The sequence below is a fragment of the Somniosus microcephalus genome, unplaced genomic scaffold (genome assembly GCF_052327205.1).
Source record: "Somniosus microcephalus isolate GS21.2 unplaced genomic scaffold, FLI_Smic_1.0 unresolved_chr2, whole genome shotgun sequence".
Classification (NCBI taxonomy): domain Eukaryota; kingdom Metazoa; phylum Chordata; class Chondrichthyes; order Squaliformes; family Somniosidae; genus Somniosus; species Somniosus microcephalus.
The window spans coordinates 30,495,774-30,521,294 of NW_028225180.1; the positions used below are offsets into that span (position 1 = coordinate 30,495,774).

General features: G+C 45.5%; 1 long non-coding RNA gene across 3 annotated transcripts in view; it reads left to right on the forward strand.

Moving 5' to 3' along the window:
- The window catches only part of LOC147092407 (uncharacterized), a 38,118-nt gene extending 14,412 nt beyond the window's left edge, over positions 1-23,706 (forward strand). For 2 of the 3 annotated variants that reach the window (XR_015075015.1, XR_015075013.1), the window contains exon 2: positions 23,547-23,706. This is a non-coding gene — a long non-coding RNA (uncharacterized LOC147092407). Of the gene's footprint in view, positions 1-22,566; positions 22,789-23,546 lie in introns of those variants that run through there. The other variant, XR_015075014.1, reaches the window with a different exon arrangement.
- Positions 23,707-25,521: the final 1,815 nt, after the last annotated feature.

A 25,521-nucleotide genomic window follows, 5' to 3' on the forward strand; every position in this document is an offset into this window, starting at 1 on the left:
ATTGACTGTTCTTACTCGGTCTGGCCTATATGTGACTCCAGACCTAGAACAACTCTTCTTGAAAACTGATTGAATTGATGGACCATTTCAGGGGGCATTTCAGAGTCAACCACAAGCCGTGAATGAATTAAAACAATTGAACGTGTCTCACTCTCCTGAGCCACATTAGATATTTCATGTTGTGCTGTTGTCGATAACTGAGCATGTGTGAGACTCATTCATTCAGCCACACACTGGTATACTGTTTTCGTGAAATTAAGAAATGGCTGAGCGCACCAGATACAGGAAAGGCTATGGGTCCCGACAACATCCCTTCTATCGTGCTGAAGACCTGTGCTCCAGAACAACCCGCAAATCTAGCCAAGCTGTTGCAGTACAGCTACAACACTGGCATCTCTCAGACAATGTGGAAAACTGCCCACGTATGTCCTGTCCACAAAAAGCAGCACAAATCCAACTTGGCCAATTATCGCCCCATCAGTCTATTCGCAATCATGAGCAAAGTGATGGAAGGTGTCATTGACAGTGCTACCAAGCAGCACCTACTCACTAGTAACCTGCTCATTGATACCCAGTTTCGGTTCGGCCAAGACCATTCAGCTCCCAACCTCATTACAGTATTGGTCGAAACATGGACAAAGACGCTGAATTCCACAGGTGAGGCGAGAGTGATTGCCCTTCACATCAAGGCAGCATTTGAGCGAGTGAGGCATCAAGGAGCCCTAGTAAAACTGAAGTCAAAGGGAATCGGGGTGGGGAACTTTACACTGACTGGAGTCATACCTAGCACAAAGGAAGATGTTTGTGCTGGTTGAAGGTCAATTATCACAGTCCCAGGACATCGCTGCAGGAGTTCCTCAGGGCAGTGCCCTAGGCCAAATTATCTTTAGCTGCTTCATCAATGAACTTCCCTCCAACATAAGATCAGAAATGGGGATGTTCCCTGTTGACTCCACATTGTTCTGCGCCATTCACAACTCCACAGATAATGAAACAGTCCATGCCAGCAGGCAACAAGACCTGGATGACGTTCAGGCTTGGGCTGATTTGTGGCAGGTAAAATTCACGCAACATAAGTGCCAGGAAATGACTCTCTCCAAGAAGCGAGAGTCAAACTACCTCCCCTTGAAATTCAACGGCATTACCAAAGGAGAATCCACCACAATCAACATTCTGGGCAACACCATTGACCAGAAACTTAACTGGACGAGCCACATAAATAATGTAGCAACAATAGCAGGTCAGAGGCTAGGTATTCTGCGGGCTGTGTCTCACCTCCTGACTCTGCAAACCCTTCCACCATCTACAGATACAAGTAAGGAGTGTGATGGAATGCGCTCCACCTGCCTGGATGAGTGCAGCTCCAACAACACTGACGAAGCTCGACACCATCCAGGACGAAGCAGCCTGGTTGATTGGCACCCAATCCACCACCTCAAACATTTGCTCCCTCCACCACCGGCGTATCGTGGCTGCAGTGTGTACCATATACAAGATGCACTGCAGCAACTCGCCAAGGCTTCTTTGTCAGCACCTCCCAAACCCACGAGCTCTTCCACCTAGAAGGAGAAGGGCAGCAGGCAGATGGGAACACCATCACCTCCAAGTTTCCCTCCAAGTCACACACCATCCGGACTTACAAGGATATCACCAATCCGTCATCGTCGCTGGGTCAAAATCCTGGAAATCCCTACCTAAAAGCACTGCGGAATGACCTTCATCACATGGATTGCAGCGGTTCAAGAAGGCGGCTCACCTCCAGCTTCTCAAGGGCAATTAGGGATAGGCAATAAATACTGGTCTTGCCAGCGACGCCCACATCCCATAAACGAATAAAAAATATGTATATCATAACAGACCTGACATCTGAACCAAGAATTCTCGGGCTTCCAGGTGATCTTAAGAAAATATCTTGAAATGTCTGGAGATCTTTGCTCATCTCGCACTGCATGCTCCCGATATCTGGGATAGTGACCCAGCTATCAAATTCACTTATCTTATTGTTCAGTGTGAGAAATGACACAAACATCTCCAAGTGAAAGCTTATCAATTCATTACACTCTCCGAGTTTCTCAATAATTTACATTAATATGAGATTGTGCCCAAGTGCATTATGCCAATTTGCCTAAGAAAAATGATTTTCCAAAAAATCAAATGTTTGTGTGTAATTTTCCTGTTTACTTCTTATATCCTCACTCACTTCCCCTACTTCAATTTTATACAGTATTCAGCATTTCATTTATTCACCCCGATGAAATTTACTGTCTAATACAATATTATCATAATATCTTTAAAACATTGATCAAACGTTTTCACTTGGTTCAAGATATAACCCATTTTGTTTGTTTATTTTGTTTAACCGAACCTCTTCTTGGAATTTTAATTCCCCAAAATATGCCAGAGATCAATTCAGTCTACAAGATGTGGGTGTCAGTTACTTTTAACATAAAAGTATCCCCCAAAAATTCTTTCAGAATTAATAGTTTGAACTTAACCCAATAGGTTAAAGTCCTAAGTTCAATTTTGTCACCACGCTGCGGCAGTCGATGTCTGCAGATTCATTCTTGAAACTATTATATCTCTTGCTATGCCATCAACCTCTATAAGGTCCAGGAAACCCTGATCCTCTGTCTAAAGGACAATAGAAAGAGAGGACCCATTGTGGATCTGCTTAAGACACCAAGGGGTTAACCTGATAATTCATAAATTCCTTCAGTCACCGTGGGGACATACTGAAATCCAATATTACAGAAGTGGTTCTTTGATGATTTAAGAAAACGGCAGTCAGCAGAAAGGGTTAACTTCTTTGTAGGTTTTTAAGAAGGCGGAGCAAAGCGTTGCCTGACATCATTATGTCACCGCACCTAAATTTAAGAAAACTTTCCCAAACAACCAAACGCTATCTTTTTCATTTTTTAGCAGCAAAAATTGGAATCAACATCACTATTAACTTTAAGCATTCTGCGAATCAATTCTGTTCCACTATAGGGTGTCATTATTCCCCAATGTGAAAGGCTCATGCCTGGGATTAGAGACCGTCACACAATTAAAAATGACCAGCATTTCACTGTAGTCACAACGAAAGTCGGGCTTTCACCATGTAATAGGTTATTTAAACCTCAATAGTTCCAAATTAATTCAGACCAATATTTTATTGACTAAATACAATACAGAACAGATCAAATAAAATAAATTGCCTATGCTAACAGTGAATGACATCTTTCTTTTTCGTTCTTCAGGTGACTTTCCAAATGACTGTAACAAATTGTAAATAACTGAATAATAAGTTAGTTTTCCTCTGTGAAACACAACTTTTAACATTCTTACACAAAAGGGGAAAATACCAAATACCTTCACACAAGCTGTTCACAGAGGCAGTACACTAAAATCTTACAGATTTAATACTAGAAAAGCGACAGAATCTTTCTCTTTCTCCTTCTTTACTCCATCATGGACTACTTTATCATTTTTTCCTCAAACCAATTTTCAATTTCTGATGTTTGGTACTTAATCTAATTTACAAAAGCAGTCAATTGCAACCAAAATGTATTGGTTACCCTTCTAATTCTTCTGAAAACTGGTCAATGTAATTAAGCTGCAAATTTCTCTCTATCTACGTTATCCGTTCCCTTTAATATCTTGAAAACTTCCATCAACTCACAGCCCCGCCCTTTCGTTAGAAGTTCCAGGGAATACAAATGCATTTCTGGTAAATCACTGCACTCTCTCCAAGGCCGACATATCCTTTTAAGGTGTGGGTTGACCACGGCTTTGTATAGTTGTAGGATGACATCTACACGCTAGTCTTATAGATATAAAGGCTAGCTTTCCATTAGCCTTTTAGATTATTTCTATTTTTTGATTTTTGTGCATGGACCAGATCCCCATTTCTCTTTGGTACTCCATTGTTTCTAGCTTTTCATCATTTAGAAAGTGTTATCGTTTTTTATCCTTTTTATGTCCAAAGTGGTTGACCTCACATTTGCAACAATCATGAGTCTTTTAATCGTAGGTATTTGTAACTGTTCTGGAAGTTTGTTTAGAATATTTCAGGCTCTGGTCTCACCATCAGATCCCATTGTCCACTGTCCCAATTGAACCCAGACCCTGTTTGCTAATAAGTGCTCTAATGATGGAGGAAGGAGGAACATGAGTTGTCAAATTGATGTTAGGCATCCCTGTTTATGGATAGTTACTGAAAATGAAAATGTATTGTTGAAAAATGAAGGCTGTTCTTGTAGCAAAAGAATCAGAAGCAACAATATTGATATTCTGGCCTCAATCAGTCTTCCAAATGGTGTTAAAGTGGGTGATCTGCTGAACACTTGCAGGTCCTTCTAAAGCATATTTGGTGAGTACCGTCTTAGTTCCTGGACACATATTGTTCCAACTCATTTAGCACATGTCACCATTTTTAATCAGTAACTCGTTGTTCACAGGTGATCTACCCTCACATTCCAGTGTGAATAAGAAGGGGTGGGAACAAAGTCTGAATGGAAAGAAAGGCGAGGATGAACAGCTAGATATCGGTGTTTAAAGACTTAATTTCCTGACAGTACGGGTGCAGAGAGTAAATCCATCATAAAATCAGCAGGAATTCGTGTTTAACATAGAGGGGCATTGAGCGCAAGAGTAACAAGTAATAATGCATTTGGGCGAGGTTTTGGTTCGGCCAAAGTTAGAACAAGAGCTGCAGCTTTGGTCGCCTCATTATAATTCAACCCAAAGAGAGGCACTCCCCAGAATGCTGTCAACGTCCTGCGGAGTCTCGCCGGTCCCCTCCAGGCAACGTCCTGTTCTCACTGAGTTACACAGTCCGGCTCTACCAGCGGAACTCACTGCGGGATTTGGCTCCTGGACTTTGCCTCACCTCACACTGCATCCTCTTTCAACTCAGAACATTGAAAATCCCCGCAGATCACAGCAGGTACAGAGTAAAATAATCCTGATATTAATTAGTAGTTTGAGGAGTAGTAAGCAGTTGAACTCCGACACCAAAATATTATTTGTAACTACAAATATGTTTATTGTGTTCAACCCAGTCCAGATAAACATGTTTTCTTTGCTTTTCCACATAGCTAGAACCATACTGTAACATAGAAACATAGAAATATAGAAGATAGAAGCAGGAGTAGGCCATTCGCCCCCTGGGGCCTGTTCTGCCATTTAATGAGATCATGGCTGATAATCCAACTTCAGTACCCTGTCCCAGTTTCTCCCCGTATCCCTTCATCCCTTTAGCCTTAAGAAATATATCTAAATCCTTCTTGAATATATTTAATGAATTTGCCTCAACTGCCTTTTGTGGTAGCGAATTGCACATGTTCACCACTCTCTGGGAGAAGAAATTCCTCCTCATCTCTGTCCTAAATGGCTTGCCCATTATCTTTAGTCTGTGACCCCTGGTTCTGGACTCCCCCGCCATCGGGAACACCCTTCCTGCATCTACTCTGTCTAGTCCTGTTAGAATTTTATTAGTTTCAATGAGATCCCCTCTCATTCTTCTAAACTCTAGCAAATATAAGTCCAATTGACCAAATCTCTCCTCATACGTCATCCCTGCCTTCCCAGGTCTCAGTCCAGTGAATTTTCGCTGCACTCCCTCCATGGCAAGAACATCCTTCATCAGATAAGGTGATCAAATTGTACAAAATACTCATGGTGTGGACTCAACAAGCCTGGTAGAGCTGTTGCAAGTCATCCTTGCTCCTGTACTCGAATCCTCTCACTATGAAGGCCAACATACCATTTGCCTTCTTAACCACTTGCTGCATCTGCATGCTTACCTTCAGAGACTGGTGCACATGGACACCCAGGTCACGTTGCAATTCCCCTTCTCCCAATCTATTGCCGTTCAGATAATAATCTGCCTTCCTGTTTTTGCCACCAAAATGGCTAAACCCGCATTTCAACACATTAAACTGCATTTACAATGCATCTGCCCAATCACCCAACCTGTCCAAATCATACAGGAGTTTCTCGGCATCCTCCTCACAGCAAACACGCCCACCAAGCTGTGTGTCCTCTGCAAACTTGGCGATATTACATTTAGTTCCCTCGTCTAGATCATTAAAATATATTGTGAATAGCTGAGGTCCGAGCACCCATCACTGCGGTACCCCATTCGTCACTGCCTGCCACTTGGAAAAATACCCATTTATTCCGACTCTTTGTTTCCTGTCTGGCAACCAGTTCTCTATCCAAGTCAATACCTTACCCCCAATCCCGTGTGCTTTAAATTTACACGCTAATCTATTATGCGGGACCTTTTCGAAAGCCTTCCGAAAGTCCAAATACGCATTGGTTCTCCCTTATCTATTCAGCCAGTTACATCCTCAAAAAATTCCAGTAGCTTAGTCAAGCACGATTTTCCTTTTGTAAATCCATTTTAACTTTGTCTGATCCTGTCACTGTTTTGCAAGTGCTCTGCTATTACATATTTTATATTGGACTTCAGCATTTTCCCCACTACCGATGTCAGGCTTACCGGTCTATAATTCCCTCTTTCCTCTCTACCACCTTTTTTGAATAGTGGGGTTACATTAGCTACCCTCCAATCCATGGGAACTGTTCCAGAATCTATAGCATGTTGGAAGATGAGCAGCAATGCATCTACTATTTCTAGGGCCACTTCCTTAAGTTTTTTTTTCAATTCATTGATGGGTTGTGGGCGTTGCTGGCTAGGCTTGCATTTAGTGCCCATCCCTAATTTCCCTTGAGAAGATGGTGGTGAGCCGCCTTCTTTAACCGCTGCAGTCCATATGGTGTAGGTACACCCATAATGCTGTTAGGAAGGGAGTTCCAGGATTTTGGCCCAGCGACAGTGAAGGAATGGTGATAAAGGTTCAAGTCAGGATGGTGTGTGGCTTGGAGGGGAACTTGTAGGTTGTGATGTTCCCATGCGTCTGCTGCCCTTGTCCTTCTAAGTGTTAGAGGTCACGGGTTTGGACGGTGCTGTTGAAGGAGCTTTGGCGAGTTGCTGCAGTGCATCTTGTAGATGGTACACACTGCAGCCACAGTGCACCGGTGGTGGAGGTAGTGAATGTTGAAGGTGGTGGCTGGAGTGCCAATCAAGCGGGCTGCTTTATCCTCAATGATGTCCAGCTTCTTGAGTGTTGTTGGAGCTGCACTCATCCAGGCAAGTGGAGAGTATTCAATCACACTCCTGACTTGTGCTTTGTAGATGGTGGAAAGGCTTTGGAGAGGCAGGAGGTGAGACACTCGCCGCAGAATTCCCAGCCTCTGGCCTGCTCTTGTAGCCACAGTACTTATATGGCTGGTCCAGTTCAGTTTCTGATCAATGGTAACCCCCAGGATGAAGATAGTGGGGGATTCAGCGATGGTAATGCCATTGAATGTCAAGGGGAGATGGTTAGAGTCTCGCTTGTTGGAGATGGTCATTGCCTGGCACTTGTGTGGTGCGAATGTTACTTTCCACTTGTCAGCCCAAGTTTGAATATTGTCCAGGTCTTGCTGCATATGGACACGGACTGCGGCAGTATCTGACGAGTCTCAAATGGTGCTGAACAGTGTGCAATCATCCGCGGACATCCCCACTTCTGACCTTATGATGGAGGGAAGGTCATTGATGAAACAGCTGAAGATGGTTGGGCCTAGGACACTGCCCTGAGGAACTCCTGCAGTGATGTCATGTGTTTGAGATGAATGACCTCCAACAACCACAGCCAACTTCCTTTGTGGTAGGTATGATTCCAACCAATGGAGAATTTTCCCCTTGATTCCCATTGACTTCAGTTTTGCTAGGGCTCCTGGATGCCACACTCGATCAAATGCTGCCTTGATGTCAAGTGAAGTCAGTCTCACCTCACCTCTTCAGTTCAGCTCTTTTGTCCATGTTTGGACCAAGGCTGTAATGAGGTCAGGAGCTGAGTGGCCCTGGCGGAACCCAAACTAGGCGTCAGTTAGCAGGTTATTGCTGAGTCAGTGCCACTTGATAGCACTGTCGACGACAGCGTCCATCACTTTGCTGATGATTGAGAGTAGACTGATGGGACGGTAATTGGCCGGGTCGGATTTGTCCTGATTTTTGTACAACGTAGATTATCATGCCCTGGGGATTTATCAGCGTTCAATCCCGTCAACTTCCCTAACTCCATTTCCCTACAAATACTGATTTCATTCAGTTCATCCCTCTCATTGGCCCTATGTTCCCCGACATCTCGTGGGGGTTATTTGTGTCCTCCTTAGTGAAGACAGAACCAAAGTATGTATTTAATTGTTCTGCCATTTCGTTGTTCCCCATTATAAATTCCCCTGATTCTGACTACAAGTGACCTACGCTTGACTTCACCAATCTTTTGCTCTTCACATACCTATAGAAGCTTTTACAGTCAGTTTTTGTGTTCCCTGCCAGCTTACTCTCATGCTCTATTTTCCCCCTCTTAACTGATCCGTTTGTCCTCCTTTGCTGAATCCTAAACAGCTCCCAATCCTCAGGTTTGCTGCTTTATCAGTCCAATTTATATGTCCTATCCTTGGATCTTATGCTGTCCCTAATTTCCCCTGTTTGCCACGGTTGAGTCACCTTTTTGATTTTATTTGTATGCCATCAGGGATGAACAAATTCTGTAGTTCACCCATGCGATCTTTAAATGTTTGCCATTGCCTATCCACCATCAACCTTTTAAATAACTTTCCCCAATCCATCCTATCCAACTCACGCCTCATACCATCGTAGTTTCCTTTATTTAAATTCAGGATCCTAGTCACTGAGTCAAATACTTCAGTCTCCATCTGAATGTAGAAATCTATCATTAAACGATCGCTCCACCCCAAGGGGCTTCGCACAAGATTGCTAATTAATCCTTTCTCATTATATCATCCCCAGTCTAAAATGGCCTGATCTTGTGTTGGTTCCTCGGCATATTGGACCAGGAAACCATCCCGTATAAACTCCAGGAATTCCTCCTGCACAGCATTTTTACTAATTTGCTTAGCCCAATCTATATGTAGCTTAAAGTCAGCCATGACAACTGCTGTGCCCTTATTGCATGCATCTCTAATTACCCGTTTAGTGCCAACCCCAAACTCAGCAGTACTGTTTGGCTGTCTGTATACAACTCCCCCTAGCGTTATCTTTCCCTTGGTAATTCTCAGCTCTACCCATACAGTTTCCACATCATCAGAGCTAATATCCTTCCTTACTATTGTGTTAATCTCCTCTTTAACCAGCAATGCTACCACACTACCTTTTCCTTTTTGCCTGTCTTTCCTGAATATTGAATACACCTGGGTGTTGAATTCCAAGCCTTGGTCACCCTGGAGCCATGCCTCCACTCCCAATTATATCATATTCGTTTACATCTATCTGTGCAGCTAATTCATCCATACTATTACGAATGCTCCTCACATTAAGACACAAAGCCTTCAGCTTGTTTTCTTAACAAGCTTTTGTAGGAATTCGGGTTGACCTCAGCAGGTATTGGACGAATGCATACTAAATAATCGAGTTCGACTTCAGGAGAACAATAAGTACGTTCTTTAATGCAGGAAGCAGACGAAATACAGCAGGTAAGTGAGATGGTTGCAGGAGCGCCGTAGAGTAGGTCTTTCCCCAGTGGGGACGCCACGAGGACTGAGTCCGCAGTTATCATGCTCGGCCGTGTTTTCCCGCGCTTCGGGCATCACGTGACCACGTCGTGACATCAGCGCATTCGCCCGCGCTTGGGGCGGTCATGTGACCGACGCTGATACGTCATCGCATTTACCCATAAGTGAGGCTGGCCGTTGCGACCGAAGTCACGGGAGCGAGAGGCACCCGGCACTGCAGCTGGCCGATGAGGCTGAAGTCGCGGGAGCGGTAGGCCTGCTGTGCCGGCAGCCGTTATGGGAAGCCGAGCCGGGCCGGCGGCTGCCGCGGGTGCATCACGTGATGCACGACGTCATCAGCGTGCTAGGGTGCGCCTTAAAGGGGCAACGGCCCAAACAGGTAAGTTAAAGGGGCAACGGCCCAAACAGGTAAGTAATATACATACCGTTAGTATAACGTGAATTATGTCCATTATATATGTAAGGGACATCCGGTGGAACCGCCACATGCGCCCCACCAGAATTCACTTTAACGAATGTCCAATGATGAGAGGTCTGACAAGCCAGTGGTCTCGGCGGGCGTGCTGTCTCGACTTGGCGGGCCAGGTCTGAAGCTGCTGGTAATAAGCGGATCATTACGCATGTCATGGCAAATTAAACGTATCGATCAGGCGAAGGACCATGGAGACGTGCGAAGCAGCAGGCCTTGTCAGAGTGATGGGCAGGTTGGGCGGACGCGGGCGATGCCTCCGTTGATGTTGAAACAAGTCCTTGTTCTGACGAACTCTGCAGGAATGCCTAACGAGCGATCCAGAAGGACTTGACAGGCGAAGTCAGTAATCTCGGCGACAGGTGATCGACACCTTCGGGAAACTGGAACGCACAGAACGGTGCGTGCCATAGTGTTACGACGATAACATAACGGAGGGTGAAAAGTTGCTGCATTGATCAGTGATCGGTGAGGATAGCAACTTTCACCTGGCTGATCGCAGCCATGGGATGCCCGCTGGACCCGTCCTCAATGTTTTCTGCGTCAGTGGATGTTTGCATTTGTTAAGGAGAAAACTGGAGTAAGGGCAGTAACAGTCCAGGTTGATGTTGATTGCGGTAGGGGTAAACTCTGGCTGGAGGGCGGCAGCACTTGTAGTTGTTCTTGCTATTGGAGTAAACAGCCGGGAGGGCGGCACGCTTCTTGCCTCGCTGAAAAGTGTGGTAGGTAACGCAACCAGCAGGCTGATGGGCTGGTGCTTCGTCGGCGGGGCACGAGTCTTCGTGTTTCATGAGGGATGGGTCCTCGTGGTTCGTGAGTGATGGATCCTCATGATGCGTGAGGAGTGCGTCCTCGTGGTTCGTGAGGAGCGAGCCCTCGTGGGTCATGGGGGTCAGCCCTCGTGGTATCCCCGCAGGGCGTGCTCCGATCTTGTGTGCCCTATCATACTGTACCCCATGCTTGGAGAGATTTATACTTGCTGTTGCATAGGACGTACAGGCGGATGACCCGCGTGGCAGTAGAAAAGTCGAATACGGAGAACGTAAACAAGTGCGTGGTCTGCGATGCATCAATGTTCTCGGAGAACAGGGCTTCTACCTTTACAAAGCACGAGGGTGGTTGTTTCCCACTGAATTGCGTTAGCGACAGCGGAATGGCTTGTGCTTCCATGGCGTGCTTCTTTGGTGAAAATTTTTCACAAAACATCGTGGTCCGGCTGCGTTTTGTCCGTGAAAAATGGGATCACCTCCAGGCTGCGCTTCCTTTGCGAATACGTTCGCAAAGGCGGGCTCGCCAATGTAGGAATTGGTGTTTGTCAGCTGTTCGTCGGTTATCTTCTGTGAAGACGAGCTTCAGGCTGCGCGTTGCTTCCGTGAAAATAGTTCATGGATACAGGGACACCAATTGTAGTGTAGGAATTGATGAGCTCCCGTACTCATGTCGTTGGGTTACCACTTTTAGGTGAGATTCATTAATTGTAGGTGAGGTTCAGGCTGTGCGGTTCCTCCATGAAAACCGTCCACGGAGTGGGGTCACCAATTGTAGGAATTCAGGTTGACCTCTGCAGGTTTTGGACGAATGCCTACTAAATAATCGAGTTCGACTTCAGGAGAACAATAAATAAGTTCTTTAATGCAGGAAGCAGACGAAATGCAGCAGGTAAGTGAGATGGTTTCAGGAGCGCCATAGAGTAGGTCTTTCCCCAGCGGGGACGCCACGAGGACTGAGTCCACAGTCCTCTGGATAGCATGATGACATTATCACGCTCGGCCGTGATTTCCCGCGCTTCGTGCGTCACGTGACCGCGTCGTGACGTCAGCGAGTTTGCCTGCGCTTGGTGCGGTCACGTGACCGACGCCGATACGTCATTGCATTTACCCAGCAGTGAGGCTGGCCGTTGCGGCCGAAGTCACGGGTGCAAGAGGCACCCGGCACTGCAGCTGGCCGATGCGGCTGAAGTCGCGGGAGTGGTAGGCCTGCAGTGCCGGCGGCCATTACGGGAGGCCGAGCCAGGTCGGTGGTCGCCGCGGGTGCATCACGTGACACGCAACGTCACCAGTGCGCTAGGGCGCGTGTTAAAGGGGCAACGGCCCAAAAAGGTAAGTTAAAGGGGCAATGGCCCAAACAGGTAAGTAATATACATAGTTAGGTTAAAGTTAATTATGTACATTATATATGTAAGGGACATCCGGTGGAACCGTCACATGCGCCCCCCCAGAATTTGCTTTAACGAAAGTCCAATGATGAGATGGTCTGACGAGCTAGTGGTCTCGGCGGGCATGCTGTCTCGACTTGCCGGGCCAGGTCTGAAGCTACTGGTAATAAGCGGACCCTTACGCATGTCGTGGCAAATAAAATGTATCCGTCTGGTGAAGGACCGTGGAGACGTGCGAAGCAGCACGCCTTGTCAGAGTGATGAGCAGGTTGGGCGGGCGCAGGCGATGTCTCCGTTGATGTTGAAACAGATCATTGCTCTGACGAACTCTGCATGAACGCCAAATGAGCGATCCAGAAGGACTTGACAGGTGAGGTCGGTGAACTCGCCGACAGGTGATCGACACCTTCGGGAGCCTAGAACGCACGGAACGGTGCGTGCCATATTGTTACGACGATAACACAACGGAGGGTGAAAAGTTGCTGCGTTGATCAGTGAGGACAGCAACTTTCACGTGGCTGATCGCGGCCATGGGATACCCGCTGGACACATCCTCGATGTTTGCTGCGTCAGTGGATGTTTGCGTTTGTTAAGGAGAAAACTGGAAAAAGGGCGGCAACAGTCTGGGTTGATGTTGATTGCGGTCGGGGTAAACTCTGCCTGGATGGCGGCAGCACTTGTAGTTGTTCTTTCTATAGGAGAAAACAGCCGGGAGGGTGGCACGCTTCTTGTCTCGCCGAAAATTGTGGTAGGTAACGCAACCAGCAGGCTGATGGGCTGGTGCTTCGTCGGCGGGGCATGAGTCTTCGTGTTTCATCAGGGATGGGTCCTCGTGGTTCACGAGTGATGGGTCCTCATGGTGCATGAAGAGTGCGTCCTCGTGGTTCATGAGGAGCGAGTCCTCGTGAATCGCGGGGGGGTGTCACCATGGTATCCCCGCAGGGCGCGCTCCGATCTTGTGTGCCCTAACATGCTGTACCCCGTGCTTTGAGAGATTTATACTTGCTGTTGCATAGGACGTACAGGTGGATGACCCGCGTGGTGGTAGAAAAGTCGAATATGGAGACCGTAAGCAAGTGCGTGGTGTGCGATGCATCGATGTTCTCGGCGAACAGGGCTTCTACCATAACAAAGCATGAGGGCGGTTGTTTTCCCTGAAATGTGTTAGTGACAGCAGAACGGCTGGTGCTTCCATGGCATGCTTCTTTTGTGAAAAATGTTCACGAAAAATCGGGGTCCGGCTGCGTTTTGTCCATGAAAAACTGGATCACCTCCAGGCTGCGCTTCCTTTGCGAATACGTTTGCAAAGGTGGAGTCGCCAATGTAGGAATTGGTGTTCATTGGCTGTCCGTCAGTTGTCTTCTGTGAAGATGAGGTTCAGGCTGTGCGTTGCTTCTGTGAAAATTGTTCCCGGTTACGGGGACACCAGTTGTAGTGTAGGAATTGATGAGCACCCGTACTCACGTCATTGGGTCACCAATTTTAGGTGAGGTTCAGTAATTGTAGGTGAGGTTGAGGCTGTGCGGTTCCTCCGTGAAAACCATCCACCGAGTCGGGGTCACCAATTGTAGGAATTCAGGCTGACCTCAGCAGGTATTGGACGAATGCCTACTAAATAATCGAGTTCGGCTTCAGGAGAACAATAAATCAGTTATTTAATGCAGGAAGCAGACGAAATACAGCAGGTGAGTGAGATGGTTTCAGAAGCGTCGTAGAGTAAGTCTTTCCCCAGCGGGGACGCCATGATGACTCAGTCCGCATTCCACTGGATAGCGTGATGACGTAATCACGCCCGGACGTGTTTTCCCACGCTTCGGGCATCACGTGACCGTGTCGTGACATCAGCGTGTTCGCCCGCGCTTGATGCGGTCACGTGACCCACGCCAATATGTCAGCGCATTTACCCAGCACTGAGGCTGGCCGTTGCAGCCAAAGTCGCGGGAGCGAGAGGCACCCGGCACTGCAGCTGGCCGATGCGGCTGAAGTCGTGGGCGCGGTAGGCCCGCTGTGCCGGCGGCCATTATGGGAGGCCGAGCCGGGCTGGCGGCGGCCGCGGGTGCATCACGTGATGCGCGATGTCGTCAGCACACTAGGGCACACCTTAAAGGGGCATCCGCCCAAACAGGTAAGTTAAAGGGGCAACGGGCCAAACAGGTAAGTCATATACATACAGTTAGATTAAACTGAATTATGTACATTATATATGTAATGGACACCCGATGGAACCACCACGCTTTGATCTTTTAGAATTATTATTTACTGTGGCCATGTTGATTTAAACCCTTGATTTCTCTGACTGCCAGATTTTTTTTTCTACTTCATGTCTTTTGCTTTTATCCTTTCTTCCCTTTCCTATGTCTCCCTGTATAGGTTCCCATCCCCCTGCCATTTTTGTTTAAACACCCCCCAACAGCACTAGCAAACAGTCCCCCTAGGACAGCGGTCCTGGTCCTTTCCAAGTGCAAACCGTCCAGTTTGTACTGGGCCCACCTCCCCCAGAACTGGGTCCAATTTCCCAGGAATTTGAATCCCTCCCTCTTGCCCCATTCCTCTAGCCACGTATTCATCTGAAATATCTGTCTATTTCTACTCTGACTAGCACGTGGCACTGGTAGCTATCCTGTGATTACTACCTTTGAGGACCTATTTTTAAATTTACCTCCTAAATCCCTATATTCAGCTTTTAGGATCTCATTCCGGTTTTAACCTATATTTTTGGTAACTATATGCACCGCGACAACTGGTTGTTCACACTTTCCCTCCAGAATGCCTTGCAGCCGCTCCGAGACATTCTTGACCTTGCACCAGTTGGTCAACATACCATCCTGGAGTCGTGGTTGCGGACGCAGAAATGCCTATCCATTCCCCTTACAATAGAATACCCTATCGCTCTCTCCCTCTTTTTCCTCCCGTCCTGTGCAGCAGAACCACCCACGGTACCAGGATGTTGGCTGCTGCTGCCTTCCCCCGATAAGACATCTGCCTCAACAATATCCAAATTTGTATATCTGCTTGAGAGGGGCTGGGCTCAGCGGATGCCTGCACTACCTGCCTGCGCCTACTACTCTGCCTGGTGGTCACCCATTCCCTTCCAGCCTGTGCAGCCTTTACCTGTGGTGTGACTAACTGATTAAACGTGATATCCACGACGTCCTCAGCATCGCAAATGCTCCGGTATGTATCCATTCACAACTCCAATGCTGCAATTCGGTCTGCCAGTAGTTGCAGCTGGATACACTTCCCTCACACATGGATGTCAGGGACACAGCAAGTGTCCCTGATTTCCCACATAGTGCAGGAGGAACATTCCACAGGGCCGAGGTGTGCTGCCATGACTGACCCTTCATTTAATTTAAGTTAAATTAATTCAAAACCACCAATTACACTACAATTAAATGATATACTCAAGGTCCGTTGGTTAACAGCACTCCCCGATAATCAACAGACACCCTAGAAACTATAACCGCTAAAATTAAGGCCTTCTAAACTTTATAAACTACTAACCTTAACTGTCAAACTATAGCTTAGTCTAAATACTCACCTGGCCGTACTCACCCAATCGGCTGCTTCCTCTTGCAAATGTCACTTTTTGAATCACGGCGTGGCTCTGGAATGCTGCCGCCGCTCTGCGAGATTGACCAGCCTTTGAGAAAAAGCCCGCAGAAGTGAATTAAAATACTCACAACTCTCCTGCTGCACTCGAAACCGGCCTCTTCCTACAGGGTGAAAAGTTGGGAAAAACAACGGCGGCGCAAGGGAGCTCTTCCTTCCACTCCTCACCTAACTCCGACTCACCCAACACGCAGCACTCTGTTGAAACCACACTCAGTCTGTCTCACTCATTCGCAAGTGTCATGTTGAGAAGCGCCTGAGGCCCTCATTATTTAATGTAACAGACACAAACACAAGTAATAGTTCAAAATCAACCTGAGGGTTGCGCACACAAATAAACACAGGCAGAGATACATAGAGAATCGGGAAACAGCAGGTAACAGCCAAGAAACATTGACATTGGCAAAGGCCATCAGAACATTGCATGAACCCCTTTGGTCAATGAATGGTTTGATGGCTGACTTCCTTATGCAACTTGGAATTCAGGAGGGCTTGGTTCCCGATTTGTCGAACAGTTTGAACCCATGAATCAGAGCCAACAGCCGCCTTGTTGCAATAAGCGACAATGACGCACATGTTACCGGGGCCCGGCTAGTTGAGTCGGTAGAGCATCAGCCTCTTCGTTTCAGCATTGCTGGTTCAAGCCCTATTTTGGATGAATATCTTTTTAACCTGTTCTGTTGTTTTTACAGTGACCCCCAGGTCTGAATTCCAGCGGGAGTGTCACTGCGCTGAAACCGGTTCATTTTACGGCAGCTATTGGTTAATATTTTATATGCTGGTTTATGTGTGAAATCTGCCCTCTGCAAACCATCATTTGGAGTGGGATTTAACTGCTTACAACTCCTCAAAACAGGAATTATAAATTATCAGCGGTCCAGACAGAGTAGATGGAGGGAAACTGTTCCCATAGGCGTAAGGGACTAGAACCAGAGGACACAGATTTTAGGGGATTAGCAGAAAGTCCAAAGGGGACAGTGGGAAAAATATTTTTATGCAGCGACTGGTTATGATCTGGGATGCACTGCCTGAAAGAGTGCTGGAGGCGTATTCAATCGAGGCTTTCAAAAGGGAATTGGCTAAGTAGCTGAAGGGAAATACACGCAGGGCCACGGGATAAGGTCGAGGGAGTGGGACTAGCTGAAGTGCTCTTGCAGAGAGCCGGCATGGACTCGACGGGCCGAATGACCTCATTCTTTGCTGTAACCAAGCTTGAATTCTATGAGTCTATGAATGAGAAACGAAAGGTTTGACGTTGACCAGACTCGCAATGAGCCTGATATTTGTGAGCTCAACCTTTATATTTGATATTTTCTCCCCTTTGATCAGGGTCAGCTTTAGTTCAGCGGTTACTTCGCAGCACCAACTTCATCAGGAGACCAAATCTATCTCACCGCGGGTGCTGCCTGGCATTTTAGTGTTATTTTCAATCCACTCCTTTTACACTGAAACAAACTGTAAACGTGATATTAAATTAGCGCTCGGTGATTTTTAGATGGCTTCTTTAAATCATTCGAAAATGACTACTGTCACGTGGCATTTCTCGGCTTTCCACGTCTTCAATCGAAAGAAAAACAAATAATTGAGGAATGAGGGATTACAGTAATGTGGATAGCCTGGAGCAGCTGGGGTTGTTCTCCTTCGAGAACGAATTAGTCCACGGATTGCAAAGAGGGTAATGTTTGCATGCAGCATTCCCTGGCAGTCTACTGTTTAGGATTCGGTGCTCTCATCGTCCGCACCTCATTCAGTTCTCCTGTAGTGCAGCAATTTTTACAAAACAGTTAATCCATCAGAGGAAGGATAGTTGTTTCCATCACAATGAATAAACCTACAGGATTCTCTTGGACACGGAAGGAAATGTTAACCGAGTGACCAGGGGCCTTTCCCATGTGAGGCGACGTTGATAACCGCTACACTACGTAAACATCTAACTTTTTGACCTCAGGCCTGAGACAGTGTTGAGGGAGAAGGGGAAAACCTGACTATCTTTAAAACACATTTCACCACTCGGAAAGACACAAGTCACACGGGAAAAATATCCATTACAAAGTCATTAAACTCCCGAAGGAGATCCCGAATGTACTTCTTTGAATCCTCTGAATCGGATCACTCCAGTTAGCATCCATTTGGATGGAAACCGGCTGGTCTCTGCCTCCCGGAAATGGACATTCTAATTCAGTGACTGTGGCGAGTTTTGCTTGGACACGTTCACAACTGATTATTCTCAATATCACGTTTCCACGATGGGACTTGAGGTAATAATTCAACATGTTTCGGCACTGACTAGCACAGCTGGACAAGGATCGCCCAGGCCAAGCAGAGCTGGACAGAGAGACCCAGCGACCAGCACAGCTAGACAGGGATCAACCGAGCAAAACACAGCAGCATTGGAATACCCAGGGACTAGCACAGCTGGACAGAGATACCCAGGGACTAGCACCTCTGGACAGGGATATCCCGGGACTGTCACTGCAAAGTTACACGTGTTTATAGCTTCTTTCTCTTTTTTGTGCAAACGAGGTCAAATGTTGATTGGTGTTTTTACCAGCATTTACGGGTGCAGTCCTCTCCAGGGGAATGTTACTATTTTAAGGGCAAGTGTTGCAGTAAGGAGGCATGAGATTGGCAAATTTATGCTTTCATCGTCTGCTGATTGGCACTAGCTATTTCTCTCGGGTGTTTCTAGGGGATATCCCAAAGCGCTTCATAGATGTGTAAACAAAGACATGGATGCCAATCCCAAAGAAGGGGCTCGTTAGTGGGAAGACCAAATCTGCTGAAAGCTTTCGGTTTCAACGAGGGACTGAAAGGAGGTGAGCGATGGGTAATGGGGGAGGTGTTTAGGCAGGGAATTCCACACATGACGTCTACAAAATTATTGTATCATTTTAATATCTGTCTTCTACCGGACAGCAGTGTTTTACAAAACTTTACAAACAGTTATTGCATGCTGCTAAAAAGCACTAAAATGGTCCAAAATGCTCTGAATTATTTTCCTTAATATCAGCTGTACAATAGCCACAAATTAAATGTAGCCTCACATGGTGCGATGGCATGTTCCAGTTCTATATATGCAGATTGAGAATCAATTTCCATCGGTTCCTTGGATAACAAAAACTTCATTTATTTCTAATGTATTGAATGGAGGAATATGACCCATCTATATTTTTATCCTTTTAAAAAATGAATATTCATGAAAGTATTTGGGTGGGAACTTAATGGATAACAGCACAGCTGGTAATGTTTGCAGTATATTTCCTTGTAGCCAAAGCACACATTGACAACCTGAAACTGTGCAGCAATGAATCATAAAGGGCAAAAGCCTTCGTCCCTGGGTGGGCTCGATCCAACAACATTTCATGTAACAGAGTTAGCCATGCAAGATTCTAAAATCCTTAGAAAGGTAATACTGCAAAAGTAACCGCTGAGCTAAAGCTGACGATGTTTAAAGGAGCAGAAACCACTAAATATAAACGATGAGCTCACAAATATCAGGCACAGTGCGGGTCTGGCCAATGTTAAAACCCTCCTTTCTCATTCAATAGAGGAAGAAGAGACTTACTGGGAGTCAGACGGAAGAAATATTCATAAATAGAACAAAGAAAGACACAAATGCAAGTAACACCGTTTTCGAAACTTCTTCACGATAAATTTATTTCTGGGAGAGAAGCGCCAGGTGCCCTCATTTAGTTAATGTAACAAACAGACACAAACACACGTATTCAGTAAATTTTTCAACACAGCTTAATAATCCGTGGCCCCCTCCCCACTTCTAGGGAATCTCCCAATTCGCCTCATAGAGGTGTGATCAAATATATGGAAGCCCAATCCCAAGAAGGAGCTATTAAGGCGTGTGACCATAATTCTCTTCAAGGCTTAAGGTTTTAAGGAACGTCTTAATTGAGATGGAAGGGTTGGTGGAGAAAATTCCAAATGAGGACATGTTATGGCAGGCTACTTGTAGTGTGATGAAAAAGGAGGATGCTCAAGAGGCCTGATTCATAGAATCTTCGGATCTTACAGCACAGAATGAGGCCATTCGGCCCATCCTGCCTGTGTCGACATTTCAAAGAACTGTTCACTTTAGTCCCACACCCCAGCATTTACCCCATAACCCTGCTAACTGGTTCTATTCAAATACATGACTAATTAGCTTTTGACATTTCCTGTGGAATCTGATTCCACCATATTTTCAGGTGATATATTCCAGATCGTAACAACCCTCTATGTGAAAACATTCTCGTAAAGGCCCCTTTATTTCTTTTGCCAATTATTTTAAATCTATAACCTCTGGTTGTCGCTCAACTGGCCAGAGGAAACAATTTCTCTCTGCTTGCTCTATCAAAATCCCATCCAATTTTGAGTACCATCATTAGTTCTTTTCATAAACTTCTCTGCTCGAAGGAGAACAATCCTAGGGTTAGTTTTCTGATAGGAACAAATCAACTGTGCCGAAGAAGCGGTTGCAGTTAATTTCAAATAATACAACTGCACGGAGAAATTAAACGATCTGTATGTCAGAAGTGTGATTCGAACCCACGGCTACGAAAGGGGGCTGCAACTTTAGAATGCTCCGCTATCCTGACTCATAGTGCTTAGCTTCAAAGTGCCTGAATTTCCCCACAGAGGCCAATGACAGTTCCACTCATCCTGGTCCTCCATTAATGTTGGAAGGCTCAATGACTTCAAAAAATATCACTTTTGTCCCACACTTAAACCTCTAATCCTTCTCCTCCGTTGCCTTTTACAGAGACTTCACTGATCGAAACCACAGTAATTACAGAGGAAATAAATATGTAGTCATTATCGTTCTGAAGGAGCTCCTTGATTGTCTTCCCCTAATCTCCTGAATCAGATCATTCCCTCCGGTTCCGTTTGAATTGAATCATATAATGATATATTTATACAGCACAGAAGGAGATAATTCGGCCCATCCTGCCTGTGCCACTGTTTGGTAGAGTTATCCCATTAATCTCAGTCCCCGGCTTTTCCCCGTAGGGATATGGGGAATGGGCGGGAAAGGGGAGTTGAGGTTGAAGATCAGGCATTACCTTATTGAATGGCGGTGTAGGCTTGAGTATGGCCTACTCCTGCTCCTAATTCTTATGTTCTTATGTAGAGTAGGGTTTCCATCAGAAAAGTTAAAATGTCGTCATTACCACTAATGTTAGTGTACAGTCACAATGAATAATGTTAGAATAGGGTTTCCGCCAAATATATTAGAATGGAATGATCACCAGTAATGATAGTGTAGATACGCCTTCGGTAAGGTTACAGTTCGGTCACCAAAAGCAAAGTTAGATTAAGGTCAACACCAATGGGATTAGAATACATGGTCCAGCAGCAATGTTAGAGTTGGGTCAATGCCAGTAATGCTAGAGCATTAGCGTCACCAGAAATGTAGGAGAACTATCAGCAATGCTGGAGTAGAGTCTTCAAAGCTGAAGTCAGTGGATGGCCATCTACATTCCTGTGAGAGTAGAGGGCACACCAGCAATTTTACAGTAGGGTTACCTCCAATAATGCTACATTAAGGTCAACACCATTAATGTTGGAGTAGGGTCACCACAGTTGTATTAGAATAGGGTCACCACTAGCAATTACAGAATATGGTCACCACCAGTAATGTTAGGATAGTGTCACCACAAGTAATGTGAGAGTAGTCACCACCAGTAATGTTAGAGTGGAGTCACCAGCAGTAATGTTAGAGTAGGGTCGCCTCCAGTAATGTTAGCGTACTTTCAACACCAGTAATGGTAGAGTACAGTCACTACCAGTAATGTTAGAGTTGGGTCACCACCAGTAATGTTAGAGTAGAGTCACCACCAGTAATGTTAGAGTAGAGTCAATACCAGAAATGTTTGAGTAGTGTCACCACCAGTAATATAAGAGTGGAGTCGCCATCAATAATTTTGGAGTAGGGTCACCAGCAGTGAAGTTAGAGTAAAGTTACCACCAGTAATGTTACTGTGGGATCAACACCAGTACTGTTAGAGTAGGGTCACCACTGCTAATGTTAGAGTTGTGTCAACACCAGTAATGTTAGGGTAAGTTCACCACCAGTAATGTTAAAGTTGAGTCAACACCAGTTATGTTAGAGTAAGCTCACCAGCAATAATGTTAGATTTGCTTTACCACCATTAGTTTTACAGTAGGGTCACCAGCAGTAAAGATAGAGCGGAGTCATCACCAGTAAAGATGGAGTAGGTTCATCCCCAATAATGGTAGAGTAGGGTCAGCACCAATAATGTTAGAGTAGAGTAACCACCAGTAATGTTATTGTACGGTCACCACCAGCGATGTTAGAGTAGGATCAAAACCAGTATTGTTGGAGTAGGTTCATCAGCATTAATATTTGAGAGGATGCATCGCCAGTAATGTTAGAGAGGCGTCATTTCTGGATATCATTATAGTAAAAAGGAAAGTTATGCAATGGGTGAGTGAAGTTTTCTACGAGGCCTCAGTAACCTAATGCCTTGTCCGGGAGGGATGTTCCATTCAGCATTTATGGGCCATGCACAGGTCACATTCCCTCTGGAATTACATTCCATACAATTTCCCCACTGGCGGCCCAGGCACTCTGAAGTGGAAAATCGCCCCTTGTTTGTTAAGTGACTGTAACTATCGTCACTTATTGTTTAGCTTGTTTTCCTTACCGGGGCACCGATTATTCTACAAAGGGGAGCATTTACGGATCTCAGGTACATTCTAGTGGTATCCTTAAAGCTGGGCACAATTCATACATGCTTCTAAAAAAATGGAGCGGGCAACAATCTACAGAATCAGGGATTTCACTACCCTATTCTCAGCAGCCTTTGGTGCGCCCGGTAAATCAATGTATCCTGTTGTCTAATAGCTGTTGACTATCTCAATGTTTCTGATTATGTAACAGATTCCCAGAATGTCTCATTGCAGAGTCATTTATCCACAGGGATCAGTCGATGAATATCACCAAAGAATGTGTTGCTTCGTGACCATGGTAATCATTTCATCTGTCCCGTTGTTCCCTGTCCACTTTAAGTTGGTAATTACTTGTACTGCAGCCACCTCCAACCATCAGAGGACAGTGAAAGATATTTGGAGCAACTGTTGCCGCTCAGGATCCACCAGCTCCCGCTCTGTTACCGAGCAGTTCCCTCACGGCGAGTATAAATAGCAAAAGCGCAGAGTTTCAACCTAAATTGAAAATTTTCGTCTCAGTTGAATGTTATGTTTAAATTCATATCTTTCCACTAATTGTTTGTAAATTATATTGAATACAGCTGACATCTGATGCCGCTCCCGAGATCCCCCTTGCCAATCAAACCGATGAGAATAAATGGAAAATTCCATCGATTGCTCCCTGGGGCCGCTGTAGTAACTCATCAATTTGGCTCAGTGCATCACCTGGTTCCAGCCTCATGGCAGGATGGTTTCAGCGCTCCACACTGCAATGAAATATGTGCTTGGATGTATGTAAGGAATCCGCTTCTTTATTGACTATCAAAAATGAACAAGTTGCCCTTGAGAAGGAGGTGGCGAGCTGCCTTCTTGAATCGCTGCAGTCCATGTGGTGAAGCAGGTCCCATGGTTCTGTTAGGGAGGGATTTCCAGGCATTCGACCCAGGAACAGCGATATTTTTCTAAGTCAGGATAGCGTGTGACTTGGAGGGGAACGCAGAGGTGATGGTGTACCCATTTGCTGTGAGGTTTATCTGAGTGTCCCAGTTATTGACCTCTTGTCCATCTTTCTTACAGCGAAACTACTGACAATGGTGATTCTCTCCAGATGAAAATGCGGGCATTCCAAATGTGTCTCCGTACATATGGTGGCCATGGCCACAGCAGATCTACTGGTCATGATCATCAATGTAATCGTATTTCATTTATTCAGTAAACACTTCTCATATTCATTCCTGCCCTACACTGCCGCTTGTAAGTTCATGGTGTACATTGATTGTGTCAGACTGGATATGTCAGTGTGGTTTACCGTCTCCTTCACATTTGACTGATACGTAAATATATGTTGTCATGAATTTAAAATGCAGTATTGCATAGTGAGAACTGTGGCCGCGATTGTAACAACGATCTCTATCCTGGATTATTTAGAGGACATTCCCTATTTGTTTCCCTTTTAACACAAATGAATAATCAAAAATGTCCCTGGGGTGTCCACCACATTGTCGGCTTTTATTCATCGCCTACAGGTGTACCCTTCTCCTAATTAGAAAATATTTTAATTACATATCTTTTTGTATTGATATTGCTATTTAATTGTTTGACATTCAGACATACTTTAGTGGCCAGTCGATCCCGCAGGGGACTCTGGGGTCACAGCAGTGGGAATCAGAGCAATCCAGAGATGGAGAGCCGAAGCAAATCCATCATTTTACTGTTCAGTGTATCGGCCAGCTTTGGATTGTTGTGGCTGATATCTGCCGTGAGTGCTGTAGATAACAACCTGGCGATTATTCACCTACCCGATGATACCTCTCCTGCATACATCAGCGCTGAAACCGGTTATATGCTCATGTATTTGAGTTCTTGTACAAACACATGTATTTATGCAGCTACACAAACTAAATTCAGGGAAGAGCTGAAGAAGGTGGTGAAATCTCCTTGGACATTGATTCAGATATTTGTTAAAAAAACGAAAATTCAACCTAAAACTTCCTTTATGTAGAGTAAAAATACAGCCAGTGTTCCACTTTAGAATGGCCGTCTTCCCATTAGAACGAAAGCCGATTGTTGCTGTGAAAATGAACAGGTATCAGAAAACTTTTCTTCCTTTTTGGGTCGTGTGTTTTGTGCCTGCTGTTTTCCCTGGGTCAGCCACGGCTCAGCTGGTAGCAACCTCGTGAGAAGTTTGTGGCTTCAAGTCCAACTCCAGAGACTCAATAATCTACCATAATCTAGGCTGACACTCCAATGCAGGGCTGTGGGAGTGCTGCACTGTCGAAGGTGCCGTCTTTCGAATGAGTCGTTAAACCGAGACTCCATCAGCCCTCTCAGGTGGACGTAAAAGATCCTTTGCACTATTTCGAAGAAGAGCAGGGAGTAATCCCGGATGCCCCAGCCAAAAGTTATCCCCCAATCAACATCACTAAAAAACAGATTATCTGGTAATTATCACATTGCTGTTTGTGGGAGCTTGCTGTGTGAAAATTGGCTGCCGCGTTTCCTACATTACAGCAGTGAATGCACTTCAAAAAGTACTTCATGGCTATAAAGCACGTGGGGCCATCCGCTGGTCGTGAATGGAGCTACATGAATGCAAGTTTTTTAATTTATTTTACCCCGCTAAAACAGTGGACTTACCTCTCAAGATACAAAGAGAACAGTCACGATTGAGCTTCAACCGTGGAGTAGAACATGTGGGTGTCAGTGCTTACTGCCTCACACTGCAGTTATTGAAATGAGACACACAGTTTAGATAATAAATAAAATTTCCTTTAATGTAGAAACAATGTGCTACAATGGTGGATATCTATAATTCTGTAATCTTGGTGTGAATGTTGCAGGCACTGGTCTCCCCATCCGACTCCGCCTCCCATTGTCTACTGGAGCAATAGAACGGGGCCCTGTCTCCTGTCAGTGTCTAATATGGAGACAGTAGGAACTTGCCTCGTCCATTTGACATTAGACTAATTGTTTCCAGATATTTACTGAAAATTTCAACTGGTCATCACAATGTTGCAATGTTATAACAGTCCATTTGAGCCACTCAGTACTT